The sequence below is a fragment of the Garra rufa genome, chromosome 16, assembly GCF_049309525.1.
Source record: "Garra rufa chromosome 16, GarRuf1.0, whole genome shotgun sequence".
In the NCBI taxonomy this organism is placed as follows: Eukaryota; Metazoa; Chordata; class Actinopteri; order Cypriniformes; family Cyprinidae; genus Garra; species Garra rufa.
Window position 1 is genome coordinate 13,469,127 of NC_133376.1, and position 14,232 is coordinate 13,483,358.

The 14,232-nt window shown below is 41.5% G+C and overlaps 1 protein-coding gene across 1 annotated transcript in view; it reads left to right on the forward strand.

The window, feature by feature from the left end:
- Positions 1–10,819: 10,819 nt before the first annotated feature.
- acsl1b (acyl-CoA synthetase long chain family member 1b) overlaps positions 10,820–14,232 on the forward strand; it is a 35,296-nt gene continuing 31,883 nt past the window's right edge. The window contains exon 1 of the mRNA XM_073819978.1: positions 10,820–10,893. The gene's annotated coding sequence lies outside the window, so the exon portion shown is untranslated. The remainder of the gene's footprint in view (positions 10,894–14,232) is intronic.

Genomic DNA, 14,232 nt, shown 5'->3' on the forward strand with positions numbered 1-14,232 from the left:
ATCTGGAGCGTGAGAGACAGACATACGAAGACAATGCAGACAGAATGAATAGTGGGCAGTGAGAGTTCTTATAGTCCATATGATTGTGAACAGGTGTGAGCTTGATGAGTGTTAATGACAACAAGACAGGTGTAAACGATCAGGGAAGTGCAGTGCAAGGGAAAGGGAAACAGTGACCTCAGATGGCTGGGGGAAACCCCGCAGCCCAGATCACGACAGTACCCCCCCTCAAGGGAACGGTTTCCAGACGTTTCCAAAACAAACAATCTGGAGGGAGGAGTCACGGGGGAAGGTGAATCAGGGAGAGGGATGGCGGGGCAGGCCCGTGCAGCGGAGTAACGTGAGCGGACATCGCCGCCAGAGGAACGTAGCCGGCCTCGCCACCAGAGGAACGTCAGCGGACGCCGCCGCAACAGGAACAGAGATAGTGGTTGCCGCTGCATCAGGAACAGAGAGAGCGGACGCCGCCGCATCAGGAACAGAGAGAGCGGACGCCATCGCCTCGGGCACAGAGTGAGCGGTCACTGCCGCGTCAGGAATGGAGATAGCGGTCACTGCCGCGTCAGGAATGGAGATAGCGGTCACTGCCGCGTCAGGAACGGAGATAGCGGTCACTGCCGCGTCAGGAACGGAGATAGCGGTCGCCGCCGCATCAGGAACAGAGAGAACGGACGCCGTCGCCTCGGGCACAGAGTGAGCGGTCACTGCCACGTCAGGAACGGAGATAGCGGTCGCTGCCGCATCAGGAACAGAGAGAGCGGACGCCGTCGCCTCGGGCGTAGAGTGAGCGGTCACTGCCGTGTCAGGAACGGAGATAGCGGTCGCCGCGGCATCAGGAACAGAGAGAGTGGACGCCGTCGCCTAGGGCACAGAGTGAGCGGTCACTGCCACGTCAGGAACGGAGATAGCGGTCGCCGCCGCATCAGGAACAGAGAGAGCGGACGCCGTCGCCTCGGGCACAGAGTGAGCGGTCACTGCCACGTCAGGAACGGAGATAGCGGTCGCCGCCGCATCAGGAACAGAGAGAGCGGACGCCGTCGCCTCGGGCACAGAGTGAGCGGTCACTGCCACGTCAGGAACGGAGATAGCGGTCGCCGCGGCATCAGGAACAGAGAGAGCGGACGCCGTCGCCTCGGGCACAGAGTGAGCGGTCACTGCCACGTCAGGAACGGAGATAGCGGTCGCCGCGGCATCAGGAACAGAGAGAGTGGACGCCGTCGCCTCGGGCACAGAGTGAGCGGTCACTGCCACGTCAGGAACGGAGATAGCGGTCGCCGCCGCATCAGGAACAGAGAGAGCGGACGCCGTCGCCTCGGGCACAGAGTGAGCGGTCACTGCCACGTCAGGAACGGAGATAGCGGTCGCCGCCGCATCAGGAACAGAGAGAGCGGACGCCGTCGCCTCGGGCGTAGAGTGAGCGGTCACTGCCACGTCAGGAACGGAGATAGCGGTCGCCGCCGCATCAGGCACAGAGAGAACGGACGCTGTCACCTCGGGCGTAGAGTGAGCGGACGCCACCGCGTCGGGCACAGAGTGAGCGGATGCCACCGCGTCGGGCACAGAGTGAGCGGACGCCGCCACGTCGTTAACCTTGTTGTATAGCAACAGCCATGTTTCTGTTTGTTGTTTTCATTCCCAGCATCCCTTCCACCTGCGGAAATCACCTGTGTGCATGAATTAAAGGTTTAGTATTAAACAATAGCCTTTCATGGAAAAATAAATGCATGCAGGTTCATGCAATTTCAGATGTGCCACTATTGTGAAGCTGTAGTTTACACTATGATTGTAGGTTATCTCTTGCCCTCATTGTGGTTGTGCAAATGGTTGGTTGTATTTTGGTTTAAGACAATGTGATTCATGTGTACTCTGGTGTTCTTGCAGAGCTTGTTTGGTTTGGTCATTGTGTTGGTAATGAACAGGTTTGATGGAAACTAAGGGTTTGGAAATGGACTCCTAATAAGCGGGACAAAAGGTCATGGGCGTCTGAGTGTGTGAATGGGTGCCGGTAGCTCACACCTGTTCGTCTTTATTAATAATGAACTCTGTTGATTGTTGCATTCATTCATGCATTTTATATGAAGGTCACATATCTTTCAGGAGTTTATAAGATGGCTGTGTGTATTTTGTCAACACACATAAGTAGAGTAACACTCAACCTTTGTCCCGGTCAGAGACATGTGATAGATATCACAGAGTGAGCGGTCGCCGCCACGTCGGGCACAGAGTGAGGGGACGCCACCGCGTCGGGCACAGAGTGAGCGGACGCCGCCGCATCAGGAACAGAGAGAGCGGTCGCCGCAGCGTCGGGCACAGAGTGAGGGGACGCCACCGCGTCGGGCACAGAGTGAGCGGACGCCGCCGCATCAGGAACAGAGAGAGCGGTCGCCGCAGCGTCGGGCACAGAGTGAGCGGACACCGCCGCGTCGGGCACAGAGTGATCGGTCGCCACCGGTCTGTAGGTGTCCATCGCCGCCAGGCTAGTGTATATAAGCTCAAAGCGAGCGGCCGACGCCGCCTCGAAAGACATCTCATTTTTGATCACAGCAACCGTTATACTGATAGAAATTAAGTAGATTTAATAGCGTAAGTTTCTCCCCTCTTCTTCTTTCACCACAGTATCTGAGGCTTCCAAAATCTCTGAGACTGCCACTGGCTTTGAGACTGAAACTGACTTTGAGACCGCTCCTGACTCTGAAACTGACTTTGAGACTGCTCCTGTCTCTGAGGCTGACAGTGGCTCTGAGACCGGCTCAACGACTCTTTGCAAGAAAATTAATGCCGCAGTGAAATGCACAGGAACAATGTTACATGCAATACCCTGGCATTTGATTTCATGGCTGAAGTCATCTCATTGTAATACTGTCTCTGAGTCTTCCACTGTATCTCAGACTGACAATGCCACCACAACTGCCACTGCTTCTGAGACTACTCCTGGCTCTCAGATTGACACTGGCTCTCAGGCTGCCACTCCTTCTGAGACGCCTCCCATTGGCTCTCAGATTGACACTGGCTCTCTCATGAAAATTCATGTCGCAATGAAGTGTACAGGAACAACGTTAAATGCAAAACCCTGGCATTTGATATCATGGCTGAAATCATCTCATTGTAATACTGTCTCTGAGTCCTCCACTGGCTCTCAGACTGCTCCTCCTGAGACTCCCACTGGTTCTCAGCCTCCCACTCCTGAGACTCCCACTGGTTCTCAGCCTCCCACTTCTGAGACTCCTATTGGCTCTCAGACTCCCACTTCTGAGACTCCTATTGGCTCTCAGACTCCCACTTCTGAGACTTATATTGGCTCTCAGACTCCCACTCCTGAGACTCCTATTGGCTCTCAGACTCCCACTTCTGAGACTCCTATTGGCTCTCAGACTCCCACTTCTGAGACTCCTATTGGCTCTCAGACTCCCACTTCTGAGACTTATATTGGCTCTCAGACTCCCACTCCTGAGACTCCTATTGGCTCTCAGACTCCCACTTCTGAGATTCCTATTGGCTCTCAGACTCCCACTTCTGAGACTTATATTGGCTCTCAGACTCCCACTCCTGAGACTCCTACTGGCTCTCAGACTGCCACTCCTGAGACTACCTCTGGGTCTCAGACTCTCACTGCCTCTCAGACTCCCACTAGCTCTCAGACTGACATTGGCTCTCTCAAGAAGACTGAAACCAACTTTGAGACTGCTCCTGGCTCTGAGGCTGACACTGGCTCTCAGACTGCCACTCCTGAGACTCCCACTGGTTCTCAGACTCTCACTTCTGAGACTCCCACCGGCTCTCAGACACCCACTCCTAATGGTGCGTTCACACCGGACGCGACTTGCGCGGAAAAAACGCGCTATTCGCGCGTAGTTGAACGCTTGAACATTTGAGTTTACTCGCGCCATTCGCGCGGTAAAATTCGCGTAATTCGCGTGTGACATTTTCTTCACAACAGACGCGAATTCGCGTCAAGGGAGGGGCTTCTGCCACTCGTCAGCGGGGAAGTAGTTGTAAAATAGGTGAATGAGCTCAATTTGCCAGCTTTAGCTTGCTTGTAGTCTCAATATGTATGTAAATGTAGGTTAAATTGAGTAAAGAGCGTTTTTTAAAACTAACCAGATTGTCCGACCTCTTCACTCACTTTATTCTTAGCAAGATCCCATTTATTCCTGTTTCTACAAAAGTCCAAAGATGTATCGTACAGCTCCGAGGAACCACAGACAGCAACGGTGATTTTGTCCGCCATTGTTGTTTCGGATTTCTGCCTCCGTCACTACTAGAGCAAGCTCCTGATTGGTTACCGCGGCGCGGAATTCCGCCGAAGTTCAGATTTTTGAACTCGCGCGTTTCGCGCGAATGGCGCGGCAATCGCTTGAACGCTCAATGCGCGCCGCGCCATTCGCGCTATTCTCGCGTTTCGCGCCGCCTCATTCGCGCGTTTCGCGCCGCAGGATGGCTATTCGCGTCTTTGCATTGACTTAACATGTAAATCACTCGCGCTTGCCGCTTCATTCGCGTCCGGTGTGAACGCACCTTAACGGTGCGTTCACACTACAGCGTCAAATTTGCGCTCAGTGCTGCTGGCAACGCTACAACGCCACTGCTTTGGGGAGTGTCTAATTTAGGGCTGAGCACACCTCTGAAAAACAATGTTCACACCCTATTTATGTTCCATATGTCTTCTTTTAACGGCGGTTCGAAAACTAAACTGTAGCATATAATGAAAACATGCAAAGTACATTTACTTTTGCTTGACTTTTTCAATAATATGTGATTTCAGCTCAGTAATCCACCAGTTTCGGAAACACGCGTCATAGTCTTTCCTTGCCAACTTCTCACACCGATTGGTTGTCGCCGGCGTTTTGCGCTCGAAATTTGCATAGAGTTGAGGAATGCCCAACCTTTTGACGCTCTCAGCCGCTCTCAACGCTTTCTCCGCAACGCTTCCAATCCCAAAATGCACCACGCGACCGTTTACGCTCAACTTCCACATGAATGAATTGAAAACGCTCGCTTCGCCCCGCTCGCTACGTGCCAGTGTGAACACACCGTAAGACTTCCACTGGCTCTCAGACCGACACTCCTGAGACTACCATTGGCTCTCAGATTTGGCAGACTGCCAGTGACTGTCTAGTGGGACTGTCTGTGGGACTGTCTCTGGGATTGGCACTGGGACTGACTCTGAAACGGCCATCACTTGTGAGACTGCCATGGTATTTGCTACCCCCAGCATCTATTCCACTGTCTTTGCTACCGCCAATGCCTGACAGACCGCTCCAGCTACCGTCACAGTCTCTGCTACAATCTTTGAAATTTCAACAGTCTCTAATTCAGAGACTGCCACAGTTAATAAGACTGCTGCGCCGCTGAGACTGAAGATAGATAGATAGTAGGGGTGTGACGAGACACTTATCTCACCAGACAAGATGAGACACGAGACTGGGTTCACGAGAATGAGATGAGATGAGATTTTTAAACTTTTTTTTAAAGAAATCCTCAATGATGAAATATATAGGAAAAAATTATATGCAGTAATAAACATGTAAACTAAAGCTGCATGATTCTGGATAAATAGAAAAACAATTTTCTTTTATAAATTGGAGATCACAATTCTGAAGAAAAAAAGCATTAGAAAACTAAACAAAATAAGTGGTTCTGACAGAATGCTCATTGCTTAAGTCTATATTTGAACTAAATTTAAAACAATTGAGTCAGTGTCTCAATTAGTAAAGACTTGTTTCACTATTGGAATCTCTTGAACATATAATTCAATAATAAATAATTTTTTTAACGTGCAGTTGTCGCCACCTCCTGGCGGAAGAGGATAAGCCCTACAGTACATACGTGTTAAGATACTTTGTGTTGCTCTGAATTAGCAGCAGCAAGAATGCGGATTGGAATGTCTTTAATACCTGTTTCAAATCGTAAGCGTCAGTGGAGCGTGTGAAACAGTTGTAATAGACACCGCTGAATCGTCGTGCCACGAGATCTCCTCACATCCCTAATAGATAGATTTTTAAATGTGTCTTGAAAAAAATAAACTTTTACTTAATTAATTTCCTATTCCCTATCCTGTTCTGTATGTGTGTATATTATATTGAAATAGAAACTTTACATTTAACACTTCAGCAAAACTTTACACATATACAAAACTGACAAAACAAATATTGTATTTCAATGTCTCCCCAACATAAAATGCTTAATAGTTAAGTCTAAATATTCTATTAATGACTATATAGGTATCTTCCCATTACCTCATGAAAAATAATCTAACAATTTAAACTTGATTTTAAAAGTTCTATGAAATTCAGCTTGATGTTTTTAAAGTCAGTTTAATATAATTTACATTCATTCTGGCCAAATCAAGTACCATACTGGTAGTTAAGCAGCGAGAACATCAATTTATACAGGCACTTAGAGTATTTACAGTATCACTGTCACATTTCCACTTAAGAAGAAAACAATTTTCAGACAGTCTAGACACAAGACCCATTTTAAATATACAGTGAGTTACAAGCAGCTAATTTTGTTATGATATTTTAGTTTTTTAGGCTGAAATAGAGTTGAAGTAGAGTCTTTGTCTTAGAGTTTAGGATTCTGTAACTGTCAAAGCTACATGATTATTGCTTGTGTATACATTTTAACTTTCAAATTGTAACTGGTTTCCTACCAATTATGTATTTTCCCTAATAAAAAGTAAGATTTAAAATGCATGTATTTTATATTAAGTATAGTTTAAGTCTATTACTGTAACATATTTGCTGACATATTGCTTGAGACTTACTGATAAAAAAAAAAAAAAATTAAACTTTATTTGGAGTACGACTTATGCACAATGCACATTAGTTGTACTTAATAAGCCCATAATATGTTTTAATGTCACTATTGATGAGGATTATATGATCTTTAAATAATATCGGTCTTAAAATGCAAAATATTTAAAGTGTACCTAAAGTACAGGTATGAGCCAAAAAATTAGAATATCGAGGGAACGTCCATTTATTTCAATAATTTGTTTCAAATTGTCACGAGTCTGGGCTGTGGTGTTTTCCTTTCCCCACCAGAGGTCATTATCTTCCTTCCTCCCGCACTTCTCTCCTGATCAACAAACACCTGTCTCGTCACACACTTTACAGCTGTTCCCCATTACTACGGACTATATTAGTCTCCACTCTCCCACCATTCGACGAGGTTGCATTGTTTTCTGTTTGGTCGGTATTCTGTAGTCTGTCTTTCTTGTATCCTGAAGTCTGTGTTCTTGCTCCTGTCTTGTTGTGCCGTGTTGGCCTTTTGTTTTGTTTGTTTATGTTTGTTTAATTAAATATTCCTCACCTGCATTTTTGGACCCTGACCTCATTCGATCATCTCTCAACGTGACACAAATAGTGAAACGTATATGTTATATTAGTTCACTACACACAAAGTGAAATATTTCAAGCCTTTATTTGTTTCAATTTTGATGATTATGGATTAAAGACAAAAAACAAAAAACAAATCCAGTATTTCACAAAATTAAAATATTTCATGTGACCAATAAAAAAAGGATCTTAAACACATGTTGGCCTTCTGAAAAGTGTGTTAATGTACTGTATTATGTCCTCAGTACTTTGTTGGGCCTCCTTTTGCACTAATTACAGCATCAAGGTGGCGTGGCATGGAGGCGATCAGCCTTTGACACAGTTGAGGTGTTATGGTAGCCCAAGTTGCTTTGATAATGGCCTTCAGTTTGTCTGCATTTCGGGGTCTCTGTTCCCTCATCTTCCTTTTTTACAATAGCCCATAGATTTTCAATGGGGTTTAAGTCAGGCGAGTTTGCCGGCCAATCAAGTACAGTTATTCCATGGCCAGGTACTGTAGTTTTGGCTTTGTGGGCAGGTGGTAAATCTTGCTGGAAAATAAAATCATCATCTCCAAAAAGCTTGTCGGCAGCAGGAAGCATGAAGTGCTCTAACATTTCCTGCTAGACAGCTGCGTTCACAGTGTACTTGATAAAAGACAGTGGACCCACAGCAGCAGATGACACGACTCCCTAAAACACTGACTGTGGAAACTTCACACTGGACTTTAAGCAGCTTGACTTTTGTGCCTCTTCAGTCTTCCTCCAGACTCTGGGACCTTGATTTCCAAATGAAATGCAAAATTTGCTTTCATCTGAAAACAGGACTTGGGACCACTGAGCAACAGACCAGTACTTTTTCTCCTTAACCCAGGGCAGATGCTTCTGCCGTTGTTTTTGGTTCAGGAGTGGCTTGACGCATGAAATTCTCCAGCTGTAGCCCATGTCATGCAGACGTCTGTATGTGGTGGTTCTTGATGCACTGACACCAGCCTCAGTCCACTCCTTATGAAGCTCCCCCAGATTTCTGAACCGCCCTTGCTTGACAATCCTCTCAAGGCTACGGTCATCCCTGTCACTTGTACACCTTTTCCGGCCACATTTTTCCCTTCCTCTAAACACTCTGTTAAAATACTTCGATACTGCGCTCTGTGAGCATTCAGATTATTTTAAAACAATTTAAAGGCTGAAGAAACCTTTACAGGTGTTTTGCGTTAATTAGCTGACTAGATTGGGACACAGGGAGCCTACAATGTTGAACTTTGTCATGAAATTCTAATTTTGTGTTAATTTTTGTTGTCTTTAATCCATAATCATTAAAATTGAAACAATTAAAGGCTTGAAATATTTCACTTTGTGTGTAGTGAACCGATATAACATACAAGTTTCACTATTTGAAACCAATTATTGAAATAAATGGACTTTCCCTCGATATTCTAATGTTTTGGCACATACCTGTATACTTGCAATAGTTCCACTTTAGCACAATCAAATATACTTAAGTATATCTTTAGTTGGACTTCAGCACTACTTCCACACAATTAAAGTGCATTATTTACTAAATTAGTTGTTCCAATTTAGCAGACTTTAAATACACCAGTTTACTATCCTAAAAGTTCAACTGTAAGATATTTTTATTAAGTACATAATATGTGAATGCGTTTGTAGTATACTTAACATAAAATAAATGTATTTTAAAATACATTTTAGTATATTTATTTTTCACTAGGGTTCTCTTTCTTGGTTTTTAATGGTATATGTAAGTGTTACACCTGTTCAGTTAAACTTCTCTCCTCTGTAGTAAGTAGTAAACATATTGGATTTATTCAAACTGTTGAGTATTACTTGGGTTTAAGCACAAACAAACTTTTAAACATTAAATCAAAAGAGTATTTGGGACTTCTTGGTTGGCTAATTGTCCAATACTTTCAGTAGCTACAGATTATCCTGTTGTTCACCACTAAATGTCGCTATTTTATCGTTTAGAACAGTCGTATTATCATCAAAAATAATCGGTTAGCTGCTACGATCTGTTTCATCTATAAATCTCAGTATAATTAACCCATAAGGACCCACTGTGACGCGGGTGTCACAAACAATTGTGATAATCTGTAAAGGTCTTTTTAAAGCATTATCCCTTATTTTCAACTCAGGAAATCCCAAAGTGACACATAAGTAACATCCAGGTTCAGTCACATGAAAATGTGTGCATTTTTTGTTGTCATGGCAACATTTCCAAAATGGTGGACTGTATGGTGAGCACATGTTGCAGTGTCAGCAATTTTTAAAGATGCTTTTTTTTGTTACTAAAGGTATGTTTCAACCCATTCAACTATTCTAATGTTTTAATAACACATCCTAGATTACACTTACCCTGATTTTAATGCATTTCTTGAACAAACTGATATAAAACAAGTTACGAAGATATTGTGGTGACATGTCACATCGGGCTGTTACCCTTTAAACAATAGGTGGAATTTTGATGTGACATATTTGTCACATTAAGAAAAATGCTAATAAACTGCTCAATTAATTTAGCTGATTAAAGTTTTTTATTGTTATATATTTTCTACTGCTCATTTCAAAGAATATATTAACAAAACGAACAGTTAAAATAATGTGACATTAAATAAATTGTTAATGAAATGTATTTTGAAACAATTTTTATAGTTACAGTTTTATTGCACAATATACAAATTATTGCAATGTTATGTGCATGTTTAACATGTTGACCTCCAGTGTGAGGTAGTTATTTATTTTTATTTAGTTCAAGTTATGAAAAAAAAAAACATGAACAACCATGTACCAAAAAAGGTAGAATTCTGATGTTTCGAGAGAGTTGTTGTAAAATGTAATGGTCACAGTTACGTGGCTTTGAAATATGTTATGGAAAAGCAAATAATTAAAAAAAAAATGTTATGTAGCAAATAAAACTGACAAAATATACTTTTTTCAATTCTGAAATAAATGCCCAATGTGACATATGTGTAACATGAAAAATTTATTATAAACGCCCAATGTGACATATATGTAACATTACAGATCTTTCACAAAGAAGGGTTGCATTTCAAAAACAACTGCAGAAACATGTTATAAGTGGTCCATTTGGTCTGTATTATATGCCTCATAATTTTCCTATAAGGAGATATCGGTCCGGGTTCTTATGGGTTAAAATATAATCTAGCATTAGGTCTACAATATAGTAAATTCTATCCGAAACATTTTAAATGTTATAAATATGAACTATTAAACATATTAAATCATAAATACAGCTGAATTATTACACATATTAGATGTACTTATCGGCCGTTGTAGTATAAATATAATATTTACATGATATCACACCTGCGCGCGCTCCCGCTTGTTAAAGTCTGTATAAAGGTGAACGAGTCTGACACGCGGGTTACTGCGAGTCAAACGAACCACCAATCACAGGCCTCCTAACAGTCTGTCCATTCGTACGGCGCCTCTGATTGGAGGAGATTTTGGCGACTAAACAACGGAAAAAGTAGTAAACGCTCCTCGCAGTCAGACAAACGCATGTGCGTTTATCAGAAGAGTTCAGTCTCATACAGGTCAGTAAAGCCGGTCGTTTGCAGCTCTTGATGTAATTTTATTATTCATAGAGTAATGAGAGTCATTGTAGAGTGGCATAACAGCAGCTGTTTTAGTGTTTTGTAACATTGCGACGTGTCAATAATGCATATGGATGTCTGCAGAAGAGCATGTGTATGAAACTGAAATATGACACGATGAACTTCTCTCTGTTCCAGTTTCCTCTTTAGCAGTTGTTGTTTGGATATGTATTTTCATAATTTAACAAATGCACTTTCTGTGAACTATAATTAGCATGTGTTTTGTAAGAGCCTGTAACGTTATTTAATATTTAAGCTGCTCTTAGATCGTGAATTAGAGACAGAAAGTCATCTGTCATGTGTGTGTGTGTGTGTGTGTGTGTGTGTATGTGACTACATACTATGACTCAGTTTCTTAATTTAACTTGCTGACTTCTAAATCCATTCATCATGGAGTTGAGCAAAATTACTAAGTTATAAATATTACTTTTCTTTCTAAAATCTATTATTTGATGCATTAACTTAAAGTAGTCTTAAAGTATTGTGGGTGTTATTGAATGTCATCTTGTATGAGATCCATCGTGTCCCTTTTGACCTTGTTGTATAGCAACAGCCATGTTTCTGTTTATTGTTTTCATTCCCAGCATCCCTCCCACCTGCGGAAATCACCTGTGTGCATGAATTAAAGGTTTAGTATTAAACAATAGCCTTTCATGGAAAAATAAATGCATGCAGGTTCATGCAATTTCAGATGTGCCACTATTGTGAAGCTGTAGTGTACACTATGATTGTAGGTTATCTCTTGCCCTCATTTTGGTTGTGCAAATGGTTGGTTGTATTTTGGTTTAAGACAATGTGATTCATGTGTACTCTGGTGTTCTTGCAGAGCTTGTTTGGTTTGGTCATTGTGTTGGTAATGAACAGGTTTGATGGAAACTAAGGGTTTGGAAATGGACTCCTAATAAGCGGGACAAAAGGTCATGGGCGTCTGAGTGTGTGAATGGGTGCCGGTAGCTCACACCTGTTCGTCTTTATTAATAATGAATGCTGTTGATTGTTGCATTCTTTCATGCATTTTATATGAAGGTCACATATCTTTCAGGAGTTTATAAGATGGCTGTGTGTATTTTGTCAACACACATAAGTAGAGTAACACTCAACCTTTGTCCCGGTCAGAGACATGTGATAGATATCACAAGGTCACACCGAAACAGTCCGTCCAATTTAATCTGGTTTATTATGGTCTGAAGCTGTAAAATAAATCTGGAGATTCATGATGCAACAGACTCATAAATTATCTAATATTGTGATTATGTAATATTTGCAGCACAACTAGATATTTTAGATTTAAATAGCACTTCCCACTTCACAGTTTGATTAGTTTTTAGTTGTGTGTTCTTTAGCACGGATAGAACGATACATCTGCTGAGTGTTTGGTCAATATTTGTTTATTGATGGTCATTGCTGAGCTAAGCACCTCCTGACTGATTTCTGTTTGTTCAGTCTCTCTGGAACTTGTCATTGAGTGTTTGTCAGGTCATGTGATGCAATCTTGTCCATCGTGTGGGTTTTGAAACTATGCAAACATTCCTTATGAATGATTAAACATGATTTAGAGTGAATAGTAGCTGAGTAAAGAATGTGCCTGGGTCATATTTCACAATAAAGCCTAAGAAATTGTGACCTTTTTTGCATTGTAACCTTAATTTCATGAGAATTATGCATTAAATTGATCAAAAGTGCATAAGAATGCTTCTTGAGCAGCAAACCAGCATATTAGTACGATTTCTGAAGCATCATGTGACACTGAAGACTGAAGTAATGATGCTGAAAATCACTGAAATAAATCACTTTTTACAATATATTCATATTGAAAACTTTTATTTTAAATTGTAATAATATTTCACAATATTGGGTCATGAAAATAGACTTTGAAGTGACTAAATTCACATTGCGCTGAAGTTTACATCAGCATAAAGCTGTCTTGTTCTCGAGTCTCATGCGGATGTCATATGTCCTTTAATATATCTGGATCTGTTCCACTCAACCTCATGCCACTGTTTTCCATTTGTTGTGCCACTGTTTTTAAATAGCAGCTCTGCTCTGGGAGGGGGGTTGTGTCTTTGCCCATCGGGTGACCGGTCTGAGGGTCTGTCATTGGTCTCGCTCACCCCCCCTCCGGCACAGGAAGAGTTTAAAGGACATGGCTGTGGTCACGTTACCTTTGCCCTGGAAAGTTTGCACAGCAGTGGAATGAGACGAAGTGTTTATGTTTATCAGCTCCTCTTGATGGGTCGACACCAAAACCAGTGAGATAAGGAGGATATCCTTGATAAATACACACAAGTGTGAAGCTATCGTACACTCCAAAATTGTATCAAATTGAATTGAGTTTTAATTAAAATATTGATTAAGGATTGTTCAGTGATCCAATTACAATACATAAGGATTATTTAATTCAATTAAATGGCAAAAATCTTAAAAAGCTTTATTTTTTTTGTGAGTGTATGACTATGGAAGCCAGTTTTTGCCACTGAATTAAAAAAAAAAGTAAATGTTGCAATTTTTCTCAGAATGATGTAATAAACTCGCATTTGCTAATTATAAAGTCAGAATTGCAAGTTTATAAGTCAAATTTACTCGAAATTCTGACTTTTTTCTCAGAGTTGCGTGAAATAAACTCGCAGTTGTGACTTATAAATTAAAAATTGCAAGTTTATGTGTCAGATAAACTCGCAATTCTAAAAAATTAATTCAGAATTGCGAGATATAAACTCACAGATGCAAATTTATAGTCACAATTTGGAGTTTATGTCTCAAATAAACTTGCAATTCTGACTTTTTTCCCAGAATTGCGTGATATAAACTCGCAGTTGTGAATTATAAAGTCAAATAAACTTGCAATTCTAAAAAAATTAATCCAGAATTGTGTGATTATAAACTCGCAATTGTGAAATCTAAACTCAAAATTGCGCGTTTATGTCTTGAATAAACTTGCAATTCAGATTTTTTTTTCCAGAATTGTATGATATAAACTCACAGTTGCAAATTATAAACTCAAAATTGTGAGTTTTTGTCTCAAATAAACTTGCAACTCTGATTTTTTTTCCCCCAGAATTGCATGATATAAACTCGCAGTTGCAAATTGTTAAAATTGTGAGTTTGTTTCAAATAAACATGCAATTCTGACTTTTTTTTTAAATTGTGTGATATAAACTCGCAGTTGTAAAATCTAGTCAAAATTTCGAGTTTGTCTCAAATGAACTTGCAATTCAGATTTTTTTTCTCAGAATTGCATGATATAAACTTGCAGTTGCAAATTATAAAGTGAAAATTGTG